Source organism: Rattus norvegicus, chromosome 1 (assembly GCF_036323735.1).
Source record: "Rattus norvegicus strain BN/NHsdMcwi chromosome 1, GRCr8, whole genome shotgun sequence".
NCBI classification, from domain to species: domain Eukaryota; kingdom Metazoa; phylum Chordata; class Mammalia; order Rodentia; family Muridae; genus Rattus; species Rattus norvegicus.
Window position 1 is genome coordinate 121338174 of NC_086019.1, and position 27912 is coordinate 121366085.

Consider the following 27912-nt stretch of genomic DNA (forward strand, 5'->3'; position numbering starts at 1 on the left):
CCCTCCACTTACTCTTTGGCTGTAAATTATTTGCTAAGATCCAATGCTAAACTCTGATATAACCAAAATGACTTCACAAAAAGACTATATTTAAGTTTCTTTTGCTTTCTTAACAAACTGCTTTTCTGACAATATAAAAAGAGTAATAAATATTTTTTAAAAAAAGGACAAATATTTTTTTGTCCTCACTGAGACGACTATCCATACACTGTAATTGGCTTAATTCTTGACGACAAATTATGTGGCACTGAAACAAGCATCTCTTATAAAATTTGTCTCTGCCTTCTGTGTTTAGATACATTTTGGCGGATATATTAAAGAACTGCAGAATTCAAAGTATGTCCTGTATTAGATATCCACATTCCATTTAAAGAATCACATCTAAATTTACGTTTAAAACAATAAAAACAGCTTACGAATCTGCTAAAAATTCCAAGAAAAAATTTTCATTTTAAAATTATGCTAAGTGGTTCGTGATTTCTGTGATCCCTCAATTAAAGCTGAACTCTTCACTTCCTTATTTAGAAAGCAAAACATAGTTTTCTGCTCATTTGTAAATTTACATTTGAAAATAACAAGACTACCGAAAAACAGGAGGACTTGTTCTACTCGTATAATTATGAATTCATTCAAACGAAAATATCCTAAACATGAAAAGTGGAAAAGCAAACGACGGTTTTGTGTTCCTGCAAGCATATTACGTTAATGAAAGCGGGTGTCACTCCTAAGCTTGGCTCCAGAGGAAGTTGAAAACCGAATGGAATTTTGGTCCTTGTAGTTTCACCACGTTAATAGTCTTTCCCAAAGCCTGGAAGCTGGGGATGGTGGGGTGCGGGAGTGGTGAGACATCGCAGCCTGCAGCGCTTTTATGACTTACTTCCTGTAGCGGGTCTACTGATTGGAGCAGCACTCTGCAATTGGATCTTAGTTATTGTTGATGGTACTGAAAAGAAAAGGATTCCTCGGTATTTTCTAGAAAGCATCTTTTCCTAATTAATGTAATACTAAATCCACTCATCAAAATAGTCTAAGTGAAATTTAAAAGTAAGTGTTAAACATACCACCCATCACAAGGAAGGCTGCCAATTGCTTTGTGCAGCAACAGTTAAATCACTGATGGTTCCTTCACCCAGCATCGATGAGAGGTTTTGGTCCTAAACTCACTGTAACTTTTTATGGTAAGGTCGGGTGTTCTGTTCACACATCCTTGGGAAACCAGTTACCAGGTTTTTTGTTGTTGTTTTGTTTTGTTTCTGTTGTTGTTGTTTTGCTTTGTTTTTAAAGGGAATGGAAGGAGTGGATCTGGGGTGAGAGGAGAACTGTTGTGGAGAGATGCATAGAGTGGTTGAAGGGAAATGGAGTGTAATGAGCGAGAGAATAATAATAATAATAATAATAATAATAATAATAGTTAATATTATTATTATAAATCTTAAATGTAACACAATAAAAGTTGAATAAGACTAGTAGTGAAGAACGAGAACTATAAAAATTTGCTCAAAACCCTTCTTTATGTATATATGAGAGGAAAAAGTCACTTAGAAACAGAATTATGTTTATTCTAGTAAGGCTTATCTACCAGCTCTTGGTAGAAAGTTACAAAGCAGAGTTCAGTATCTACAAACAAGGTAAACAAACCTTTTTAACTGGTTAGTTACAATGTTATCCCCAAATTGCAGGTACCCCAAAAGGCCCTATTGGAGCCAATTCTTATGGAAATATGTAAGGGTCTTTATTATGAACTCTATTTCAAGGTATCCCACTCTCCCCAATACAGCATATCAGAGGGAGATCCCCCAGTTTAGGCATTCGGTGATTTTATTATGGTTAAATCAATTTGTGAATTTCCATAAGGGTCAACAAGTTAATATTTTATAAACTGCATTCTGGTGTATTCTGTAGGAACAGAACACAGGGACAAACCCAACTGATGAACAGGATGGTTTTCTATTCTCTGCAGGATGTCTTAAGACATTTACATGTATCTTGACTCTTTTATTGTAGCATGACTAACTGTTGCTAAGGGTTAAGGGGTGGCCATAGGATGATTGTGTAGGTGAACTTTGTGACTTTCTTCCTAGAGTTGGAGTTTAGCCATTGGATCAGAAAATGGTGTTTCTTCTTAAACAGATTTGGTAGGGATTGACAAAAGGTTAACAATTTTGATAAGCAATCATACTAAGAGGAATGATTGAAGAGGGGTTGATTTAAGGATCAAAAGTTTTGTACCACTTGCAAAACAAACCTGGGGTGTGAAGGGCTTGTCTCCATGCTGATATCTGAGGACTACCTGCATTCAGAAACCAATAGGAACTACCTGTAGGTCAGCTGCTTCTGATCATTCAGAATAACACCTAAAACCCCTCCACCCAACCACTGTATAGAGCTAATTGCTCAAACTTAATAGAAAAATAGCATATATCTTTGGCCAATCCAGAAGTACTAATGACCATCACTGAAGAAGGTATCTGAAAATACTGTTGCCAGAAGTTCTGCCCCCATCATGGTTGCTGAAAAAAGTAAATGTGGCAACTCTCCAATGATGGGGTATTTTAAAGTACAACCGGCTTCAGCACCTCAACTAATAAAGCCCTGTTTGTTATAGAAATTGTAATGTGACTGAAAATATGCAGAAAATGCAACTATAAAGAATGAAGCATAAATATATACACAATTGTTAAATAAATCGATTTCACTTTTAAATCTGTATTTTGTATGTGCTCATGGCAAATATTTCTCTCCATCTGGTTTTAATGTCAGTCAGTCTCAGAGGATATTTATTGAACTTTATTTTGTTAATTTGTGTATAATGTGATGTGCCATCTAACAGCGTCCTGCAGCATTCTTCCTATATCTCTGAAGAACATACCTTAAGTAGTCCATGTAGACATCAGGGATAGGATTTGACTTTGAGATGACTGTTTAAATTCTTTGAAAACAGCACCATTATTTCATATTCTTTATCCCTCTGTATTCTACTAAGCATCTTTTTAGGAGTTTCCATCACATTTTCTGTTTTTTCAAATAGTGTATGGCACAGGGAGCCATATAGAGATACTCACACCTTTAAGCATAGTTTGGATTGTGGATCTAAGTGCAAGAATGAATTCTATGTTGTAGCTCTATGAGAGCTAAAAAGAATTTATACCCTGAGAATTCATTTCTCATGACCATTTCCTTTGTTATATGTTCTTTGATTTTCCTATCATCATATTTTTTCTCTATCACAAATCTGCCTATGAAGCTTAGAGCTTCATAGTTTCTCTTCCCCCACTTACAGATTACAAGTTTTTAAATTCATAACCAAAATTTTATTCAGGAGTTGGGTGGCCCCTTTTGTACTGATGAAACCACAAAATTGTATTTTTGTGTATATACATGCACACACACATACATATATGATATGTTTTATATATACATATGTATATATATATATATTATACTAGCTATATGTACATATTCAGATATATATTCTATTATTTCATATAATAAAATGCTTAATACCCATATCTTAAATATACTTCAAAATTTGGGTGCCCTTTTTTCTCTGGCCTCTTCCTGAATACTTATACTTCTACTGTCCCTTGTAACTCTAATTTCCATAGACCAAAGTTTTTAAATTGGAAAGACACCACTCCACGTGTTTTTGATTTATCTTAGAGAACCTGTAGCTGGTGTGTGTATGTGTGTTTGTGTGTGTGTGTGTGTGTGTGTGCGTGTTTGTGTGTGTATGTATGTATGTGTGTATTATTATTATTATTATTATTTGTCTGTTCCTTGTAGTTCCGTATGCTCAGGTAGTGTGTGTTTACATATTAAAAACTTTAACTCCTTTTTGCCTCAGCATTTGCATCAAAATGGTGTACACTCTTTTGTAAAATGCACTTATTTAGTGGAAGGAAAATTATGAAAATACAGTTTTATAAAAGAGTGAGGAACAATTTGTAACTTAAAAACTTGATATGCTCTCTAAAAACCACGTGGTACAATGAGAATATTACATCCTTTATGTTCTTCTGTGAATTTCAAACTCACTGTATTTCTCTTTTTTTAAAGTTACTCAATAAAAAAGTATTTTTAAAGTATTAAGGTGGGGAGAAAAATCATAGAGATTGACTTGTAGCCAATCTATGCATGCCCATGTGTACCTACACACATATATGTGAATATAATCAAAAATATATCCCCTTATGCACACAAGGCAAATAACAATATCCTAAAAGGTTATCAATCAATCAAAATCTGAGAGCATTTTATGTGTGTGTGACAGCTACTCTTGGTTGACACCTTAGATAAAATCAGGAATTAGGTAAAAGTCCAGATTTGAGGACACTTTTGAAAAAGTTTTACTTAGTTTTAAATTGGAATGACTACTTTCAATGTGGATCTTTGAGATGTGAAGATGCAACATTTAACTTAATATTTAAAAGCTGTCTTTAATATGGGATGCATCTTCTACCGTAATCCTATGAAAGGACAGGGTAGAAGGAATGTTTTTCTGTTTTCCTTCCTTGATTTTTACCTCACTACCATATCCATTACTTAATTGTTCTTAAAGACTGCTTTTATCATAATCCTGTTGCATACCACAGAGCAGCTAAGACATGTAGCATGAACAACTACAAGGTTCTTGGATCTTCTATTCATAGACAGCTATTATTCAGCTAGATTGACTACGGCCTGTAAATCACTTGAAAGCATCTCATGTAGGATATTATATATTTATTTCATAATTTCTGTTACTCTAGCAATCCATGACTAATAAAAAGAGGGAACAGAAAGTTATACTATTTTTACTGATATCAACATGTATAAGGTAGATGGGCGATTCCAGTTTCAATGGACAAAATCGGGAAAAGAATGATTTAAAATGTAGAATCATGTTTCTATAAAAAACTGTTTTATTAACAAAGGACTGCTCCAATTTTAATTAAAGGGGATCTCTATAACATAGAAGAGGTCTCTGTGAGTCGTAATAAGATGCCATGTTGCCATTAAATATCCTCTTCTCCTTAATCAACATGAAATATATTCTTTCTTGACCTCTCAGTGGCAGTTAGCAATGTCACTGGGTGCATACCTTTTTTTTGCAGGCTTGTAGTGATTCAGAGATTGGTTCTGAGGATTTTTCAGCAACTGTCTCCATTCCTTTGAGAATAACTTCTCTTTGTGCAATAAGGGGCTTTTGTTTAAAAACTGAGTTTAGTATAAAAAAATGGCAAAATACAACACCTAATCATGTTAAAATTCTTGGAAAGATCAAATATTCACAGAACATACCTAAACATAATAAAAAAATATATACAGAAAACTAACAGCCACCATCTAATTTAATGGAGAGAAACTTGAAACAGTCCAATAGTAAAATCAGTAACAAGACAAGGCTGATCACTGTTTCTCTTTTTATCCAATACGTTACTTGATGTTCTAGCCAGAACAATTAGACAATAAAAAATGTCAAAGGGAAACAAATTGGAAAGGAAGAAGTAAAAATATCACTATTGGCAGATTAAATGACAGTATACTTAAGTGACCCCAAAGTTCCACCAGAGAATAACTAAGCCAGATAAAAAACTTGACCAAAGTGGCTGAATATAAAATTAGCTCAAATCAATAGCCTTCTTCTATGGAAAATGCAAACATACCAAGAAAGATAATAGGAAAACAAAACCCTTTATAATTGCCACAAATAATATAAAATATCTTGCTGTGACCCTAACTAGCAAGTGAAAGGTCTGTATGACAAGCATTTTAAATCTCTGAAGAAAGAAATAAAAAAAAAACACAGAAAATTGTAAGACTTCCCATGATCATGGAGGAGTAGGATTAACATAGTAACTATGTTCATTTATCAAAAGCAATCACACTTTCCATGAAATCCCGATCAAAATTCCAACTCAATTCTTCACTAATATAGAAAGACTAACTCTCAACCTTTTCTGGAATAATGATAAAAGCCAGTATAATGACAATTATATCCAACAATTAAGGAACTTCTGCGTGAATCACTATCCCTGAACTCAAGCTTTGCTACAAAGCAATAGTGATAAAAACTGAATGGTATTGTTACAGAGATAGCCAGGTAGATGAACACAATAGAACTGAAGACCCAGAAATGAAACCACACACGTATGTTCACCTGATCATTGACAAAAAAGTGAAAACAGTACAGTCAAAAAAGTAAGCATTTTCAACAAATGGTGCTGGTCTCACTGGAGATCTGCAAATAGAAAAATGGATATTGAACAATTTTTATATTCTTTTACAATTTTCAAGTCCAAGTGGAACAAGGGCCTGCACATGAAACCAGATGCACTGAATCTGATAGAAGAAAAAAATGGGAAAGAGCCTTGATCATATTGTCACAGGGGAAAACATCCAAACAGAACTCCAATGGCTCAGGCTTTGAGATCGTCAATTGATAAATGGGACCCCATTAAACTGAACATTTCTGTAAGGCAAAGGACACTGTTTAAAGGAAAAAACAACAACAACAATGTAACAATCCTATATCTGATAGAGATGTAATATCCAAAATATACAAAGAACTCAATAATTTAGACTCCAGTGAATCAAGTAACCCAATTTAAAAATGGCGTATAGAGCTAAACAGAAAATTTTCAACTGAGAAATCTTGAATGACCATGAAGTACCTAAAAAATTGTTCAACATACTTAGTCTTCAGGCAAATTGTATCAAAACGACACTTGTATTCCAGTTCTTAACCAACAGAAAGGGTAAGATCAAAACCTCAGTTGACAGCAGATGGTGTCAAGGATGTGGAGAAAGAGGAACACGCCTCTATTGTTGGTGGGATTGTAAGCTGGTACAACCACTCTGGAAGCAGTCTAGAAGTTCCTCAGAAAATTGGAAATATATTTACCTGAAGACCACTGTCATTCAAAAGATGCTCCAACATATAACAAGAACATGTGTTTGGTTATGTTCATGGCAGTCTTATTATAAGAGCCAAAAGCTGGGATCGACCCAGATGTCTCTCAACGGAAGAATGGATACAGAAAACATGGTATGTTTGCACAATAGAATACTAATTAGATAATAAAAATGAAGACTTTGCCAATATTGAAGGCAAATGGGTGGAACTCGAAAATATCATCATGAATATGATAATTCTGATCCAAAAGGACACTCCTAGTATTGTCTCACTGATAACTAGATATTAGCCTCAAATCTCAGAACTCCCATGACTCACAGACCCTATGAAGCTTACCAAGTGTGGATGCTTCCATCCCATTTAGAGGTGGGAAAAAATAATCATGGGGGGCAGAGGCAAGGAAGGACTTGGAATAGGGAGTTGGTTGTGGGGGGATAAAGGGAGGGGAGGGTCAGTTGTGGGATGAGACTGGAGAGAAGTGCAGAATGACTGGATAATGAATACAAATATGTAGCAGGCTTGAGGTATGGAGGGGGACTAGAAAGTCCTAGATGCCAGGGATACAAGAGGCCCTCAAGACCTAAGAGGGATGATGTTAGCTAAGATACCCAAAAGCGTGGAGATACTGCTTGAAGAAACCAACTTTCATAGATAGACATGGTCTCCAATTTAGGGATAGAGCCATCCACCCATCTCAAATTCTTTAACCCAGAAATGTTCATGTGTAAAGCAAATGCAAAAAAATGAATCAGAGACTGAAGGAGAGGCTATCTAGTACCCGCCCCACTTTGGCAACCATCCATTTGCAGAGGCAAAAACTACTATTGCTGCCAAGAAGTGTTTTTCAGATAGGAATCTGTTATAACTATCGTTTTAGAGGCTCTAGCCCCTAAGATAGATGCAACTCCTGACAGGCAGCAAGTAGACTGATCCCAGGGACCCCAATGGAAGAGTTATGGGAAGGAATGCAGCCAATATATGGTTTGCAATCTCTGGAAGAACAGCTTTATCAACTAACTGGATTCTTCAGAGCCCCCAGGAACAATTACCAAACAATCAGTATAATACTTGAGTCCATGGCTCCAGCTACATGTGTAGCAGAGGACTGCCTTATTTAGCATCATGGTAAGACTGTGTTATTATAGAGACTTTACATTCTATTTGCTTCACGTTGAGAAATCAAACTTAAGCTATACAGGAAACTTTCCTTGCTGGCTAGTTTTATTAGTGCTAGAAGATGACTCTGTATTTTCTAAGTACAGGTAAAAACTTCATAATTTTCTTATCCATTGATAAACCTTAAATGCTACATTAATGGCCTGCCAGGTCAAATGCACTCGTAGTCTAATTTTGGTAATACTACTTATTCAAGTAACCAACCTCATTCTTGATTAGAATCAATGCCTTTTCTGCAGGAGAGAATTCCGGAATGGTATTGCAAACATTGGCAGCAAACATACCTAAGAAATTTGTAGATCCTAGCAGAGAATAAAATAATATTATTTTCCTAAATGGTCATTTTGTCAAATACCCTTTTAACTATTCTGTTTATTTCCATAGTTACATTCTCATGATTCTTTGAGTAGATAAGACTCTTATTATAGTGGGTGTTGATTAGCAATAGAATGAATAACTGCTGAAAATACTGAGAATAAGGACTATTATTATTCAGCCACAGTTGGGACATTTCAAACAACCTGCTTTGGCATCAAGAAATATTAAAGAAAAAGTTGCAGGAATTAAATAAAGCTAGAGGATTAGAGAAATGCTGTGAAATGTTGTCTCTATAAATGTCATGGCTGTTGTAAATATGAACTCCAATGGTTACAGTTAAAGGTACACCTGTCACAAGACCAAGGACAAATTCAAGGAAGGAGGATGAAGGTTTTCTCAAAACTCCAACCATGCATGCAGACATTGCTATTGGAGTAAATGTCTAGTAGGGAAGCAAGTGTCCTGTTTCCTTAGAAATGTGGTCACTGGTAAGGATAAAATGAACCCATTCCAGCATTAAGGCAAGAAAGGACTAACTCAGAACTAGCATCCTAGTAAATGAAGAAACTCAAAGTATTTTCATTAAAATCAGAAACAAGACTAGGAAGTACACATTCCATGTCTTAGTCTGTACAATATTAGGACTGTTAGGGAAGAAACAAGTGTGTAAGTTATAAAGGCAGTAGGAGTAAGAAAAACAGAAGTCAATTCATTATCATTTAAATATGATAGGATTCTATAAGTAAAAGGTACTAAATATATAACCAGAAACTGCATACTGCTAGTAATTACATTCAGTAATGTTCCAGGATTAAAAGTTAGTGAATAAATAATGTTTCTGTAATAAATATTTCGAGAAAGATAATAGACACAATATCCTTTACAATACATATATATTATAAATTTATGTGCAACATTGTTAAATATATTATAAATATATTTTAACACCATGTTATGAAAAGTATCATTTATGTATATATACATATATGTGTGTATGTGTACATACAATATATATTATATATGATAACTGTAGAAAATTCAAAAGTTTACAATGAAAATGTAAGGTATAAGAATTGCAAATTTAAGAAAATTAAAACAGAAAACAGAGCTTGACAAGCCTTTTATGATCATGGATTATCAGGAGTATTCTTATGAAAATTGCCATTCTAACAAAAGGAATTCACTTATTCAATGTAGTAATCAGTAATACCCATGCCAACTAAAACAATATAGCTGTAACGTTATATGGAAACAAAAAACACAATTATTGTATAAAGAAAACATGAATAATAAAAGAGTTGGAGAAGACATTATGTCAGGGCTTGGGGATTTAAGCTCAATGGTAGAGCGCTTGCCTAGCAAGCACAAGGCCCTGGGTTCGGTCCCCAGCCCCGGAAAAAAAAAAAGGGAGACATTATGTCAGATGTAATTTTTATATGATATAGCTAAAATAACAAAAGTGTGTGGTATGGTATTACTATGCTATATTTATATTAATCAACACAGAAGGAAAACCTTCAAGACCCCTCAAAGTGCTGTTGGCATTACTCACAACAGGCCTTTACTTTGGAAATACATTAAAAATTTTAAATCCAAACAACATTTTGAAATAGAAAACAAAATACAATGACATAAAGGATATTACATGTCTCTGTGAACCACTGTGTTCAAGAGTTTATAATTGCCTGCACAGGGTCTTCTGTTCATATCTTATAAAATTCAGTTTAGTGTTTTTATGGGATTCCTACATATATTAGGAAGTGGGTTTCTGATTCTTCTGCCTATTTCTTTGGCAGATTTTCTCATGTTGGGTTGCATTCTCAACACTCAGTGTCATGGTTTTTGTTTATCTTATTATATTTCATTTTATTGTGCTTGGTTGTTATAATTTTGGGTTGCGTGATTCTAAAGAAAAAAGGAATTAGTTATAGAAAGGAATGGAGGTGGGGAGGAACTGTGAGGAGTAGAAAAAAAGAAACTGCAATTATGGTTGATTGTATTAAAATAAATTTTCAATGAAAATATAAAATACGATACATTTCAATGAAAAAATATAGTTACAAATCAACTGCAAACAAACAAACAAACAAAAGAAAAAGACAATACACATCCTTGTTGATTTTTCTGATGAAGAATGGCCAATAACCAAAAATTAGCACACTATTTTCCTATCACATAAATTTCAATCAATCAGGGGGCAGAGCCAAAATAAAAAAGATAACATATCCAAAGAATGTTATCCCTAACCCGCCAGTTTATTTTGGAATCTGTTCAACATTACAAAATTTAAGAAATTCTAATAAATAACAAAAATCAAAGGATAATAAAGGACTGTAAACATTCAAACTAGGTTACATTATTAGATCTCAGAAAATAAGTTTATTATTCTGTAACACTGTTTTATATATATATATATATATATATATATACATATATATATACATACACACACACATGATATATATATGTATCCAGTGTGTGTGTGTGTGTGTGTGTGTGTGTCTGTGTGTGTGTGTGTGTGTGTGTGTGTGTGTTGTGTAAAAGATATCGCACGTTTCCATATTTTGGGTCTTCATACATCTGAATTTACTCTCCACTACCCTCTGTTAAAGCCAATTTGGAAACCCCTTTTCTTTATTATAAGTATCATTGTGTAAGAACTCCTACTGCTGTGGTTTCCCTCTGACGATAATCTGTATATTAAACTTCAAGTGATTTTTCCCCTTCATATCGTTCAGGGTGTGGCAAAACCTAATTTAAATACCTGTAGAAATATTATTTTTATGCAGCACCTGTATACCAACACAAATGTTCTTTTTTTTATCTGACTGCCATTATTCCCACACACCAATAATCCACAATACTGTCAGCTCTTTGAAATGTTAATGTTCACCTTGTAAGAGAAGTGAGATAAATGACAGGGCACAGGCTCAAGGGGAGGGCCACTGCAGTTATCCGAACACAGGACAGGAAAAAATGAAGTCAGGTACACATGTAATAGTTTTCTGATCTGATCCTTCAAAGATGTGAGATATATAGAATAATTTTCTAATTGCAACATATTTGAAACAATGTGCAAAAATCATGTCTACCTAAAAAACACAGGATCAAAGTGGGAGCTGACCTTGGGTGCTGCCCTGCCTTGCTGATCATTCCTAGGGTGGAGGTAACAGGCACCTTTGACTGCTTTTCTCAGAACTGAACCTGCTGCACTGACTTGATTAATCACAGTCCCAACCCCCAGTCTGTTCCTGTGAGCCAGCACAACCATGCAGTCACACATGTGTGCATGTTTCCAGGCTCCAGGGATTCAAAATCTTTTCTAAAGCTAACGACATAAGGAGGAAGTGACGAGCTTTAGGCTTTCCTATTGCTAGTATGGAAGAGGGGGATCTTCACAAGCTCTTTAGGAATCAGTTAGGAGTAAAATTAATGTATTTCCGGGGCAACGGGGATACATAATGGAGATTTATAGTCATCTTTAGATTTCTAAAGGAAAGAAAGAGTGTTTAGGAAAAACATAACCGAAACTAGGGAACATACAAAAGGTCTCTATACTTGTAGTACTATCATGGGAAATGACTAAGGAATAAAAGATTCTCCATTAAAACATTCTGCACTATTCAGGTTTTACTTGATTAGGTGGAATTTAAAATTTCCTATGTGTTCATGTAAATGAAAACATTACCATGTACAAAATATTTGTTGTTTAATAAAATAATTGGTTTATCTTTCAGTATTGAAATTTATTTCCCTCGTGTTTTAAAAAACATTGCTGTGATATACTTTTATATTTACTTTTATTTGTTTATTTTTAAAACAGAGTATTACTCATTAGAATTTTCTGGACTTGTGCCTCACATTTTAGAACAGACATGCTTTGAACTCTGAGATCAACAGATTCTGCTTCTTAAATGCTAGAAGGAAAGTCAGGTGCCACCATGGATACCTAGATTCATTGTTATGGTTTCAATCACTACATTTATTTTAGCAACATGGATAATGTATATGGTGAATTTGATGGTTAAGGAGTCATTTTCCAACATCAGTTTCCCTTCGAGCATGTGAAAATTATCATTTTTTCACTTCAGCTCTGGAGATTCAGTTACCGGAATGATGTTGGCAAAGACTCTCTCCAGGTCACTGGATATTGGCTCAGTTGTAATAAATGAGAAAATGCAGTTTTGTTAGTGGCATTTTCGAAGGTAACAGAGAACGTCAAGGCCAAATAGACACTTGGACCCTGTTCAAACAGTAGGCCCACAATGCCATCGAAGCTGCAGTTCTTCACCAAAGAGACATCTGATAGCAGAGTTTGGAGATAGCACTGTTAGTGGGCCCACTGATACATTACAACTCTGAAGTTGTGCAAGGGATTCTTAACCCTATTTTATGTTGTTGAATACCTTGAACTCTACAATCCAAGACCTTTAGGCATCCTGTATCGTGTCTCTCAAGTAGGGCTCTTTGTTCACTCTTGGTAAATTCCCAGGTTTCCTAGTAACTTTATTTTTAATCATTTAGGTATATTTCTCTCTGTTTCTCTCGTTCTCTCTATCTGTCTCTCAGCCTCTGTCTGTCTGTATATTCTTCTCTCTGCCTCTCTCTGTCTCTCTGTCTCTCTGTCTCTCTGTCTCTCTCTCTCTCTCTCTCTCTCTCTCTCTCTCTTTCTCCCTCTCTCTGTGTGTGTGTGTGTGTGTGTGTGTGTGTGTGTGTGTGTTTGTTCGGGAACACAATGTAGAAGTATATTGATGCCAAAGTCTGTGTATTTCTTCAGAAATGCAGTTCCATATAGTTTCAAAATTCCTGGTATAATTTCTTGGAAATCTTGTAAAGCACTCCTTGTTTTTATAAGCAGAAACATCACTCAGTCTCTTCTATGCACATTTAATCCTTGGTGATATAAATGCCTGCTGAATATGAGAATAAAAATGTAGAAAGGCTTCTGATTTTAAATGTTCCTACACAATAATTTTCCAGTAAATAAAAATATGACAGCAATATCCTTTCTGCAAGTTAAAGACTACATAGGAAATAAATAAGAAATTAATAAATGTGTAGCACCTTAGCATTTCTTCTAGGTCCTACCCAACAGTTACCTACATACTGCCAGGTAGGCCTGGCTAGATATAAAAGGGAGTGTTTAGACTCTCTCTATGCCTTTTTTTCTTCCTGACTTTCTTCTCTCACTCCATTACTACATCTCCCCTTCCTCGATGTATTCCTGACTAGCCTCCTCCTCCCCTTATCTCCACCCTCTACTTTGTCTCTACGGTTTTCCCACCTACACTTCCCATGCCCCTAAACAACTCTATTCTACACTAAACCCATCTTATGGCTCTTACCTTGGAGGAATGGATGCCTCTGCATGGGTCTGCTGAGGAATCCCATCACACAAAACTGTGTTCCATAAAAATATATCCTTGGATTTATAAAACACATTTGGTGTACTAACTTCGTTTTGCAAACTGGCAGGTTCACATTTCCTGCCACCTCACACACTTTCCAGCCATTGTCTTGATATTCCTTTCTTCCCAAACAGGGGCAAATTAGAAAGATGACCTCCCACCACTCACAAAAGAAGCCCTCCCACCACTCACACATTAGTCAGGGTAAAAGGCCACTGGTCTCTATTCAGCTCACATCCACCCCCTCTAGTTTCCTTGGGAACAGAGGTATTCATAGCCTACATGATTGGCCTTTCTAGCTGACTCCTCCTCTTAGGACCTCTACCCTTGGGTGAGTTCTATTTCTCTTCCTAAGATGGTTTCTCTCTCACTGATGAAAAATGCTAGGCCTAGATAAATCAATCTACCTTTGGCACTGGCTCCACAGCTCAGGTGTTGGTCACAGCTCAACCCCTAGTTTATCTCCTAATATCCTGACAATATACTCTAGTTGCTCATTCCATTCTTAATTTTTAATTTATCATTTGGATTCTGGAAGTAATAAGGTTAATAACTCCTATTCTCACTCAAAGATAATGGCTTCATTGTTATTTTTAACCTCTGTACTGGGATGTCTCCTGGTCTTAAAGGCTTCCAAATTTGTTTCCAATACCTGAAAGGTAATAACTCTAAATGGCCTCTTAACTGCACATTGAAAAAACTTTTACAACTCTCACCAGCAATGTGAAAAATGGAAGGTTTCTATGTATAGGATTTTGCCCACCTTCCCTCCCAACCAATTTATTCCTTGATCCAACTAGCTTGCTCTCTGCTCCCTGAACCTTTATCTCTCCAGGTCTTGTTTCACTGCTGTTGACAGCTATTTGGTCTAGCAGAAAGTCTTAAATTTCTGCCTCCTTGGAATTTTTTATTTCTTATTTCTTTCCATTATGATATACCCTAGCTAAAACCCAGCTCTGTATTGAGAAGGAGGAGCAGAGATGCTCCATTGGCCTGCCTCAGATGTGCCACACCACCATTTAGACTGTACTGCTGCGATCATGCTGCTTGGAACCGCACAGTGGCAGAGGCTGCTTGAAGTGACAGGGAGGAAATCTCCTAACATTAAAAAATAATGACCTGGCCACCAGACAGAACATGTCTATTTGTATCTTTGCATGTTTTCCTCTGCTGATACATAGCCATGCTTCTACAGGAAACTGTCATTCAGCTCAGAGATCTAACAAACACAGGTGAAGCTATTGCTTCAGCACCATCGTGGATGAAGGCAACCCATGACTATTTGCCATCTTTGTTTTGTTTATTCCTCATGTGACATCTCTCATTACAAGAACGGCCTGAATTAAAGATGCCATGGACACTTAACAATAAAGATAAAGTTTTCATACTATTTCTGTCTAGCTGTGGTAAATAATTTTAATACTCATTTAAAGATTTAGAACAGTAAATATGATCACTGCCTTAAATATGTGTTTAGCCAATGTTTTGATGCTGTTATTACTCAAAACATTAAGTCATAATCTCTGTGCTTCCTTGGTACTAGTCAGAACCAATAATTAAAAACAGACATAGATTGTCTAATTCATATATATTTAACAGATCCTCTCAATCGTGTCAGAAATCTGCTTAATATAACATGAAATGTTTAAGTTTACTATGACAGATAGAGACCTCCAAATCATCACAGATACCTGGCACAAGATCTCCAAGATGATGTCAGAACGACAAGTGTCTCTACCTGGATTGCAGTACGATGGCCACTATGAGAGATGATGTCATTTTCTTGCCTACTGCCAGGGCTCACCTTAATCTGTAGACAAACAGAGGACACCCAGAGAATTAAATGTCTCATATTGCCTAGGACAAGGTGAGTCATTGCTCCAAAATTCCTTCTCTACAGGAGAGCCTCTCATCTTCCCAGACTGATGGGCAGAGTATCTTTGCATGAATTGTGATGGAGAACCCAGGGACCTGGAAATACTGTTTAGGTAATGATCTACAGACTAACCTATGTCATTTTAATTAATATATTACATCTAGATTATAATTTATTCTTCCCATATTTCTGATTACATTGAAGCTAAACTAATGAAAGTGTGACAGCTAAAAACAGACAACTAGTCCCTTACCCCAAGGTAATCCACTAATATATTTGGTCATTAGTCTATTCACTAACTAATTAAAAATATCAGATTTGTTATTAAAATACAAAGGTTTGCCTTGCTCATAGACTTCATGGTAAAGAATACACAAGTTCAGATGAACTTACACAAATGTAATCTTCTGCTAATTCCTTACCTAACCTCAGTTTTCAGTTACTAAATATTTCATATTTCTTCCCCTTACTATGTCATTGTTGTATTAGGACTTTAACAGTTTAAAATTTTAATTCTTATCAAGGGTGTTTTGATAAATTAGCCTAACCATAGTAAAACATTCCACTATATGACCCAACATTAATAATCACTAGTTAAAATTTTGTTTCCTTTGATTGTCTTCTAAATATATACTTAAAATGTATCTCATGCTATATTTAAACTATCATCTATCAAAGTTACAAATTTAAGTTTCCTTTGGCTGTCTTCTATCTACAGACTTGAAGTGTTTCATACACTAAATTCATGTGATCAACAATCAAATTCACAAGAACATCAAATTATGATTGACTTTTTAATGCACACCTAAATGATTTTCATTATACTAAATTTATACATATTCATTCTCCTAGAGAGAAGCCCTTCTTTCTCCTTCTGCTTCCCAAAAGACTTTTGTCTTCCCTAATCTCAGTTTAAACACTGTTCATGGTATTAACAAGCATCTCTTTTGTAAATTCATACGCTCCGGGAAACACACTCAGATCTATCTCTCATGGACCAAACAGGCTCCATCTTCCAATCAATAGCCAAGTTTCTACCTGTTCCCTATTCCTCTCCTGTTCCCTGGATTTGAAACTCTCATCTCAACCACCAAGACTTAAGGGTTTCAAATATACACTTATGAAAACTTATTTTTCCCCAAACTTACTTAACTTTATTTTCTACCTCGTGTGTGTGTGTGTGTGTGTGTGTGTGTGTGTGTGTGTGTGTGTGTGTGTGCGCGCGCGCGCGCGCGTGTGTGTGCATGCATGTTAAGTGTGTGGGTTTCTATGTTTGTGTGTGGTTGGGATTGGTGGTATACACGAGGTCACGTGTTTCAGCATTTTGACGAATCCGGGCATTTAGTAAAACTCTATATCCAGGACAGCTCCAGGAGAGCAACCCACAAAAGCTCCAGCCTATTCTCATAGAAACAAGCACTTTTCTGGGCCTTCACCTTCCAAACTACAAATGGACAGACCCCAAACAGCAAGAAAACTTAGAAATCTCCTAAGACTTGATCAACATCTTTATCCCCATTTTCTTAGGTTTCCTAGAGACACATAACTCCAAAGTCAGCAAGAAGCAGCTAAAGGTCACATTGAATCTATTGCTGATACACGATCATGTCTTTCTAGTTTCTCCTATTTTTTATTAGACAAAAATGGAGGTATTTTAGCACCTTAACGTTCTTTCTTTTAGGCTCCACCAAACAGATGTTAGCAACAGCCAGGTAGGCTTGGCTTGCAATAAATAGGACTTTTGGCCTCTCTTCTCATTCTCTGACTCCCTTCTACCTCTCTCCATTCTCCACATGTGGTTGGCTGGCCTCATCTCTCTGTCTCTCTTTCTCTCTCTGCCTCTCTCTCTCTGTTTCTCTATTTCTGTCTTTTTTTCTCTCTGTGTGTCTCTGTCTCTGTCTGTCTCCGTCTCTCTCACTGTCTCTCTCTCTCTGTGTCTGTGTCTGTGTCTCTGTCTCTCTGTCTCTCTCTCTCTCTCTCTCTCTCTCTCTCTCTCTCCTCTTCTACTTCTACCTACCTCCCCTTCTTATGCCCAAATAAATTCTCTCCTATAGTAGACCTGTCCTATGTCTGTTCCCTCTGAGGAAGGAATGAATCTGTATGGGCTTGCTGAGGCAAGTCCTCCCACCACACCATACCACAATCCACAAAATATATCCTTGGCTTTACAAACAAACCAAACTCTGATTTATATTTGAACAGCATGTACTGTGCATTATAAAATTGTGGAAAGAAAAAATGATCAAAAATAAAAAAGTTTTCTCTGACTATATATGGAAATAACTTGCTTCATACCCATGACAGAACTTTCAGAAACTATACCTGTGTGGCTAAATTTGATTCAATGTAACAATAAGCAGATACATATGGTAACATATCAATACATGCCATGCTGAGAGGAAGGGATGACCACCCATAAACAGACTGTGCTACTGCAGGTCACTCCCTCTGAAGGTTCTGCCAAAGCTGGAGAAGTTTAAATCTTCTTGAAAAAAAAAAATATATATATATATATATATCGTCTATCATCCTGTACGTTAAAGATACCTATCAAATACTGATTAGTTGGAGGAAAAAAGGCAGAAAAACTACAATGCAGCAGTCTTTTATTTGTCAAAGTTGTCAGAGGATGCCTGGGAGGGAGTACTTAACAAGACAAAGCTGATTTAATATTTTTAAAGGCAATGTTTATATCAATAGCACTTTCCAGATGTGGAGTTTCCTGTGTAGAACACACTGGCTTTGAATGCAATCCTTCCTACTTCATGTACCTCTGAGCAGATTAAGATTAAGGCAGTTATATCATGGATTAGTATACATTACAAATGTTATACAATAGTGACAAAAGATAAAAATTACATAAGGTTAGAAAACAAGAAAATGCATGTAAATTTTTTTCAGCTATCAAGATACTGTGTGTCAACAGCCAGAGTACAGCAAATACAGAGGCGAATGCCAGCAGCAAACCACTGAACTGAGAATAGGTCCCCCGTTTAAGGAATCAGAGAAAGAACTGGAAGAGCTTGAAGGGGCTTGAGACCCCAAAAGTACAACAATGTCAAGCAACCAGAGCTTCCAGGGACTAAGCCACTACCTAAATACTATACATGGACTGACCCTGGACTCTGACCTCATAGGTAGCAATGAATATCCTAGTAAGAGCACCAGTGGAAGGGGAAGCCCTGGGTCCTGCTAAGACTGAACCCCCAGTGAACTAGACTATGGGGGGAGGGCGGCAATGGGGGGAGGGTTGGGAGGGGGACACCCATAAGGAAGGGGAGGGGGGAGGGGGATGTTTGCCCGGAAACCGGGAAAGGGAATAACACTTGAAATGTATATAAGAAATACTCAAGTTAATAAAAAAAATAATAAAAAAATTAAAAAAAAAGATACTGTGTCAAGGTGGAATTCGGATGCTGAAAACTCATAAAAATACCTGTGTTTTCAAACAAATTAAAATTTCTATTATAAAAGTAAGAAGTGATTGTTGATATTATTAAAAGCATCCTTCTGTGAGCTTTGGGTTTTAGAATTATTGCTTTGGACACATAAAGCCAACTTGTTAGTGAAAAGACCAGTGCTAAGGATCCACAACTTTGTGCTGACCACAAGAGAGGTTCTGCTTCCTAAATTAAGTTAAGATAATCCTGCTCAGTAATGATGGAAGCTTGTCTCTCAGGTGATTCTAAATCTCATCCAGTTGAAAAAGAAAATAACCATCTCAATATTATTTAAGAATAGAAACCTGTATAAGATGTATGCAGTAATCTATATTATGATAGTCTGTGGATAGATATCATGGCTTTGTAATTTCTGCATTTTATTTCAGTTAGAGAATTGGAAATATTATTTTTGAAACTTATAAAAATTTCTATGTCCTACTTACGATATCTGTATAATGAAGGGGACTAAGAGACTAATTCCATGGTTACTTAACATGGGCAGTTAGAACAATTGTTGCAGTATTGAATTAATAGATCATAAAATTGACCCAAATGATACATAAAACACTATCTGAGAATAAAAAAAAATGTGTACCTATAGTTTACGTTTTTCTTGTGAGAACTCTAATTATGCTCAGTTTTCCATGTCCCCTTTTTTTTTCATAGCAGAGAATTCTAGTGTACATGGGATAATCTTTTAACTCATGTCTCTTGAGCTCTTCATTGTATCTGAATATTGGAGTCCTCTCTTCTTCCTCCTCGCCTTTACATACTTTCTTCTTTTGATCATCATTTCCTTATTTCTGGAACTTTGAGAAAGAGTCTCATTCTGTAGCCTAGGCTGGCCAAAAATTGTAGTGATCAGTTTTCTTATATCTCCTGAAGGATATGATTACAGATGTGAGCAAATAAATCATGAGAGCTATTTTTTAATTCTTTTCTGCATTTACACATTACTTATATTCCTTGTCTTTTTATTGGATAGTTTATGTATTTATATTTCAAATATCATTCACTTTCCTGTTTCCCTTCTCTTCCATGCCCATCCCAATGCTTCTATGGGGATGCTCACCCTCCCACCAGCCCTCTCACAACTCAAAACCCTGGCATTCCTCTACACTAGGGAAAAGTGCCCTCTGAGGACCAAGGAATCCTTGCTGTCATTGCAAGATAATTCTATCCTCTGCTACATGGGCAGCTAAAATCATGGGTACCCAAGTTGGTGATTTAGTCTGAGGAAACTCTGGTTTGTCTGGTTGTCTGTTGTTCTTCCTACGTGGTTTCAAACCCTATCAGCTCCTTCAGTCCTTTCTCTAATGACTTCAGTGGGGTCCCTGCTTAGTCTGATGGTTAGCCACAAGAATATTAGTTTGCATAGGCAAGTCTCTGGCAGAACCTCTCAGGAGACTTTCATATCAGGCTCCTGTCCACAAGCTTCTCTTGGCCACAGCAGTAGTGACTGGGTTCCGTGGATGCATATGGGATGGATCCACAGACTGGGCAGTATCTGCATGGCCTTTCCCTCATTCCCTGCTCCCTTATTGTCATTGTACTCCCTACCATGAGTATTGGGTCCCCCCTTCTAAGAAGGACTGATGCATCCAAACTTTTGTCTATCTTCATCTTGAGTTTCATATGGTATATTAACTGTATCTTGGATATTCTGCAACTTGGGTAAATATCCACTTACCAGTGAGTGCATATCATTTTTGTTCTTTTGTGAGTAGGTTACCATACTCCAGATAACATTTTCTAGTTCCATTTATTTGCTTATGAATTTCATGAAGTTATTGTTTTTAATATCTGAGCAGTACGCCATTGTGCAAATAGAACAGAGTTTCTGTATCGATTCCTCGGTTGACCAACATCTGGGTTCTTTCCAGCTTCTGGTGTTATAAATAAAGCTGCTAGGAGCATAGTAGAGCATTTGCCTTTATTATATATTGGCACATCTTTTGGATATAAGCTCTGGAGTGTTATCGTTGGAACCTCATTTTGAACTGTGTCCAATTTTCTAAGTAATTCCCAGATTGATTTCCAATGTCGTTTAAACAGCTTGCAGTCACACCAGCAATGGATGAGTTTTTCTCTTTTCCACACCCTTGCTTGCATTTGCTGTCACCTGAGTTGTTGATCTCAGTCATTATGATTGGTATAAGGTGGAATCTCAGCATCATTTTGATTACCATTTCCCTGATGACTAAGGATGTTGAACATTGAGATTCCCAAGTTAAGTACTCTTTGTTTAGCTCTCTACCTCATTTTTAAATAGGATTATTTTAAATTATTCTTATATTAAATGAATAATTAGTATTTTAAATAGGATTATTGAGTCTAATGTCTTGGTTAATGTATATTTTCAATATTAACCTTGTATTAGATGCCCAGTTGCTGAAGAACTTTTCCAAATCTATGGGTTGCAGTTTTGTCCAGTTGAAAATTCTCTTTGCTTTCCCTCAAGGTCCTATTTATAAATTCTTTATCTTAGAACATGAGCCATTGTTATTCTTTTGTTCGAAGTACTTCCTTTTCTTCAAAAGAGAAGAATCAAGCAAAATTATGAAGCAATAAAATGAAACATCAGCATCGTTTATACTTCAATCTATTAATATTTGTGACCCACTTATTTTTTTGTGATATCTTTTAAGGCAATCGGTAAAGTTTTCTATCTCGTACTACTACAGAACCTGTACAGCTAGTATTTTAATGTATATAGCTATGGCTTTTTCCTCACCATGGTGGCTGCTGATTGTTCTGGTTATCCTATTATTCTTGCATCCCCCAAATACTGGGGTACATTGCAGCAACTGGGTTTTAACATTTGACAATAACCTCTTCTTGCATGTCTTCAGGAAATCTATCCATACCACCCCTGCACCCGCCAGTGACAAGCCTCAGTGGCTTTCCATGAAGTCTCCATGCCTTCATAAAATGTTACTACCTAAATACTTACTACCTCATCATTTTTGAACAAAGTTTCATGCTGACCCCCAAAGCATCACTTCCCAGAGATATTACCTCTTTGATTTTGGACTCCTCTGTATTACAACTGATTCATTATTAAGAGCAAAATGGCCAGCATTCACTGCCAACATAGCAAGGGTTTCAAATTAGTGGCTTCAGTATTGAAATTTGTGAATTGAAAATTTCTCTAGTACATCCAGGAAACAAAGTTTATCTCATGTGGAAAGGTAATTCTGGAGGATTCAGGCTAAGAGACTGAGCAAGAACTACAATGCATTCCTCTTTATCTCTGCATTTATATTTAATGCAGGGAAAAAGAAATTAGAGATATAGATAGACATAGAGAGATACAGAGAAAGTAGATGAGAGAGAGAAAGAGAGAAAGGAGAGACAGGGAGAAAGATTCTAGACAAGATGAGCCTGAAGATACATTAGATTATGAAGATGTTAGCCACTAGAGTAATTAGATCAGCTGAGAAGATATTACTAACAAATCAGCCCAAAATAGGCACTGCGAATCAATACTCCAGGTTACCACTTTTTTCTTCCTGGTTTCCAGGTGCCCCTCTGATATAAAGCACAAAATTACTCTGAGGAAACAAGGCTGATTAATAGAGATTATGACAGTCCACAGAGGTGATCAAGAGCTATAGGGTACAAATATAAAGCACAGAGGTCAGTGAACCTTATTGTTTCAAATATGCTGGTGAGGATGTACTGAGAAATGTATTCTGATAACAATAAAAACAGCAAACATATATTTTCAAGGAATATGAAATTAACATAATGCTCAAATTCAAATCCAATAGCAGGAATTGTTTTTTCCTTGATTGCAGGGAAAGTGAATGGCGTACAAGTGATTGAATCAGGGCCATGGCTGAGAAATATTCCCCTGGAATTCGGGAATGTCTATTGTTCAGGATATCTAGTACCTGATATGGCCACAATAAATTCAGTATGAAGGAAGGAGAGGCTGAATTAGTTCATCCAAAAGCATTAAATCACTGTTGTTTGAATCACTCAGTCTTGATGAAAATAATTGTTCCTAGTTTTATTGTAACATTCTATGCTAGGTTTAGTTCATTAGTCTCAAGGAAACTCGCCTTTTTTTGAAGGTTATTTTGGAGAAGTGTATTTGGATGACAGTAAAGATATGGGAAAGGACTGGATGAAGAGGAAAGAGGATACACTCTACAGGGTATTTAATGAATGAGAAAATAATTTTAAAACAAATAATAGAAAATCCTGAATGTACAACAACAGAAATTGAATACTACTAACACTCAAGATCAAGATTTCAATATTTTGGTTTAAGCCCATATATTTTATAAATATATATGCAATGAAAAAGACACCTTAGAAATCGAGTTATGTTTATCCTAGAAAACATAATTATCTTACCAGCTACTGGAAGGTAAAGAGGAGAGGAAAAGAAAAATTGGGACAGGATCAGGTATAGGAGGAGACCAGGATGATTTGCAGAATGTCAGGAAATTGAACAGATGTGTAGAGCAATGGAGGATGGGGATCTGTAGGTAGCCACCAGAAAGTCCCAGATGCCGGAAAAGCAAGAGGTTTCCAGGACTCAAAGGGGACGAGATTAGCTAAACTGTCCAACAAAGGGAGGAAGAAACTGCAGAGTCTATATCCAGAGGTTAGGCAAGGTCCCAGTTGGGGGATAGATTCACTCACTCATCTTCAAATTTTAAACCAGATATGCTATTGTCTAGAGGAAATACATGGACAAAGTGTGGAGCAAAGCCTGAAGGAAAGGCCATGCAGTGTCTGACCCTGCTGGTGATCCATTGCATATACAGATATCAAACCCAGACACTATTGCTGATTTCAAGAAGTGCTTGTTGACAGGAACCTGACAGAGATGTCTCCTGAGAGGTTCTGCCAGAGAATTACAAAAACAGCGGCAGATGCCTCCGCCCAACCATTGAACTGAGCAATGGGACTCCAATTGAGGAGTTAGGGAAAGTACTGAAGGAGGTGAAGAAGCTTGCAACCCCCTAGGAAAAACAAAAATCTCAACCAACCGGAGCCCCCCAGAGCTCCCAGGGACTATACCACCAACCAAAGTTATGCACTGAGGGACTCATGGCGCCAGCCACATATTGAGTAGAGGGTGGCTTTAACTGGCATCAATGGGAGGAGAGACACTTGGTCCTGTGAAGGCTAGATGCCCCAGTGTAGGGGAATGCCAGGACAGAGAGGTAGAAGTGGGTGAGTCAATGGGAGAATACCCTCATAGAAGCAGGGGTACAGGTAATGGGATAGGGTTTTGCAGAGTGGAAACCTAGAAATGAGTTAATGTTTGAAATCCATATAAATAAAATATCCAATAAAAATGAATGAGTAAAAATAAGAAATTTACATAGGAAAAGTTCAACATCAACAAGGAAAATAAATAGAATTTTTTTTCTGCTGGGATACATATTGAAGACGTTAATAAGCAATAATCCCATGAGGAGCAATTAAAGAGTTGTATATTTAAAGTGGAAAAGCTTTATCCTACATGCAAAACAAAAGAAACTTCAAGAGGAATGGGCCGCTTTCATGTTGACTTCTCAGCATTTTCTGCATTCAGTAGGAAATAGGACAACTGTTTTATTTTCAGAAAGACCCACCACACAATGAAAAAGAGCTAATTAGTGAGTGCTAATGAAAACTAGTACGAGTGCTGTGACAATCTAAAAGAGTTAATGGTTATCATTAAAGGACTTATCTTCAATTACTGTTGCCAGAAATACTGCCCCATCCTTGTTGGCTGTGTGTTGCCACTTTCACATCTTCAAGACTTCACCTAATAAAGTCCTTTTAGTTCTATAAAAGGTAGTGTAACTGATATGAAGAATATTTGCAAGAGTACACCATACAAAATGAAAAATAAATATTGCACACATAATAACGGTCAATTAATTAATTAAACTTTTAAATTTTTACTATGTATGTAATTATGGTAAAGTATTTCTCATTTTCCATTATTTCTCTCAGGCAGCCTCCGAGGATTTTCATTGATCTTTAACAAATGTGATGACTTGTGTATAATGTGATGTGGCAGAAAACAGGGTACTGTGTCATTCGTTCTACGTCTCTGAAGAAGAGTGTACATTAGATGCCCCTAGTAGAAATTAAAGCATAGGTTTCAACTTTGAGATCATCCTTTAAATCCTTTAAGAAAAAAGTTATATTGTATCCTTGGGTACCACTGTGTTCTGACAGGCCCAAGGTTGGATCCAGCTCAAGCGGAGGCCCCAAGACCATACAAAATTACTGAGGCATTGGGGCATTCACAAAAATGGAGCAATCATGACTGCCCTTCATTAGACCCAACAAGCAGCTGAAAGAGTCAGATACTGATATGTGCACCCAACCAATGAACCATGACCTCTCTGATTGAATTAAGGAAAAGCAGGAGGAAGCTAAGGAGGAGAGCAACCATGTAGGAGGACAAGCGGTCTTAGATAACCTGGACCCTTGTGATCTCACAAACACTGGATCATACCCAGGCTGCATATACCGGCTGAAAAGAGGCCTCCAACACATATAGAGCGAGGGACTCCTATGTCTGGGTTCAGTCAGAGAAGGTGCACCTAATCCTCCTGAGACTAGAGGCCCCAGGAAGTTTAGAGTTCTGGTGGGTTGGGTAGGGTTGGGACATCCTCTTGAAAAGTGGAGGCAGGGTAGGGAGGAAATATGGGATGTGGAACTCTCAGGGGCGTGTGTGGACAAGGAAGGGAATATAACTTGGAATGTAAAAAACAAAAAAACAACAACAAAAAACAAAACAAAGAAAAAAAAACCCAAACTTTTATAGAATTTTCCATCTTCTTCTTTTGTTGAAAGCCAGATGGCTTGGTGAGCACAGATGTAAAAATTCTTTCAGTCATACCTTGGCTTGAGATTTTTAAGGGCAAATGTAATATTTGTCTAAGATCTATGAGTACCAAAGGGACTTTCTTCCATGAGAATACATTTTTAATGACAATTTCATTTGTAGTAGGCTGAATTAACTATTATCATATGTTTATTTTCTTTTCCCTATTAAATGTCTGCTTCATATTTTCTTATCCCTACCCATGAACTAAATGTTTCTTAAATTTATTAACATATTTGTATTCATATCTGGATGGCTTTTTTATACTGATGAAATCACAAAATTGTGTGCGTGTTTGTGTGTGTGTTTGTGTGTGTGTGTGTGTGCGTGTGTGTGTGTGTGTGTGTGTTGAAATAGATTAATATACTCATTTAAAGTATGTTTCAATGGTTTAGTGTATTCTATTTGCTATGGTTTGTCTCTGAATACTAATCTTTCCATTGTCTTCTGTATCCCAATTTCCATGCCTTTTACTCACTTATCCTTTTGGTATACAAAGACAAATTTTTTCCTCTAATTACCCATAATTAATCATTCAAATGCTGTTTTCATTTAAGGAAAAGTTCACCATCCTTAGTAATCACAAATATGCACATTGTAATCATGTTGAAATTTTATTTTTCATTAATCGGGATCGTGAAGACCACACATGCTAACTAGGATGATGAGTAATAAGAAATCTCACCCACTGCTGGTGAAAAAAACACACTTTTACTGCCACATTGGAAATCAGTTTGGTTTCCTGGGAATGATTTACCTCAAGTTCCATGTGTACCATTGTTGATTATAAATTGATGGGATTCCATATCATATTATAGACATACTTACTAGTTCCTATTCTTTGCGGCTATAGTCATATTAGTTATAAATAGGAAATAGCCTACCTTTCCATAGTGGAGAAATTAATAAAAATATGGTATATTACAAAATGAAATATTACTAGGCTATTAAAAATGAAGTAATGGATCTCATAGTTAAATGGATGGAACAACAACAACAGCAAACCTCATTGTGAGTTATCCAGAACCTTAAAGACAAAACAGTCTGTATAGTTTATATTTGGATGTTTTACGACTTGACAACAGCATACAAGAATTAGGATTGAGGGAAGGATTTTGTGACAATTGAGAAATAATATGAATAATTATTGTGATAATTTGGAATGACATTGGAATGCAGCAATTAAATGGAGATTGGGGAATGAAGAAGACACTGTGAAATACTAAGGGGGACAGCTAAAACTTTGAGTCAGATCAGTTCTTAATATATAACATAAATAAAATGTCTAAAGGAAATAAAAAATAATGGGAGAGAATGACCGAATTAGACATCTCTTCCCACCAAATGAATTCTCCAACCCCATGTATTGGCTCTATCTACTATATTTTTTTTTGGCCAATGTCTCCTCATTGTAATACTCCAATCACTTCAAACTATTGCCTAAGCTACTGATTGCTCCATACAACTCATGATAGCTCTACTGTTGAAGACAACACCTACATTTTTGAACATAGAGAAGACAAACAGGTGCCTAACTAAAACCTTTACCTCTTGAATAGTGTTGCTGGTTCTGAAATGTGTTTGGCATGGTTACGGAGGGAAAACTTAAACACCAACCCACCTCTATACTACTTGACCTACCACAGTCAGCTGCCTACAGGATACACTGCTGCAATAGTGGCACCATCAATGGAGTAAACAATACTATCTGACTGGATTTGAGACATACACAATGAGACAGAACACATTTCTACCGTTGTTCTCATGACAAATCCCTGGAGTTTAAGGATTAAAGCAGGTATTATTGTCTGCTATAGAAATGTAGCTACAAAATTGTTCCAAATGACATTCTTTTATGCCCATATGTCAATATACTGTTCTCCTATTAACAAAAAAGCTAGCATATACAATAGATGGGGACAGGTATAGAGAACCATATCTCCACAATA

At 36.4% G+C, this 27912-nt stretch overlaps 1 long non-coding RNA gene across 5 annotated transcripts in view; it reads right to left on the minus strand.

The window, feature by feature from the left end:
- Positions 1-27912, minus strand: part of LOC134483413 (uncharacterized) — a 723689-nt gene that overhangs the window by 544527 nt on the left and 151250 nt on the right. For all 5 annotated transcript variants that reach the window (XR_010060293.1, XR_010060297.1, XR_010060294.1 and 2 more), the window contains exon 18: positions 15489-15607. This is a non-coding gene — a long non-coding RNA (uncharacterized LOC134483413). The remainder of the gene's footprint in view (positions 1-15488; positions 15608-27912) is intronic.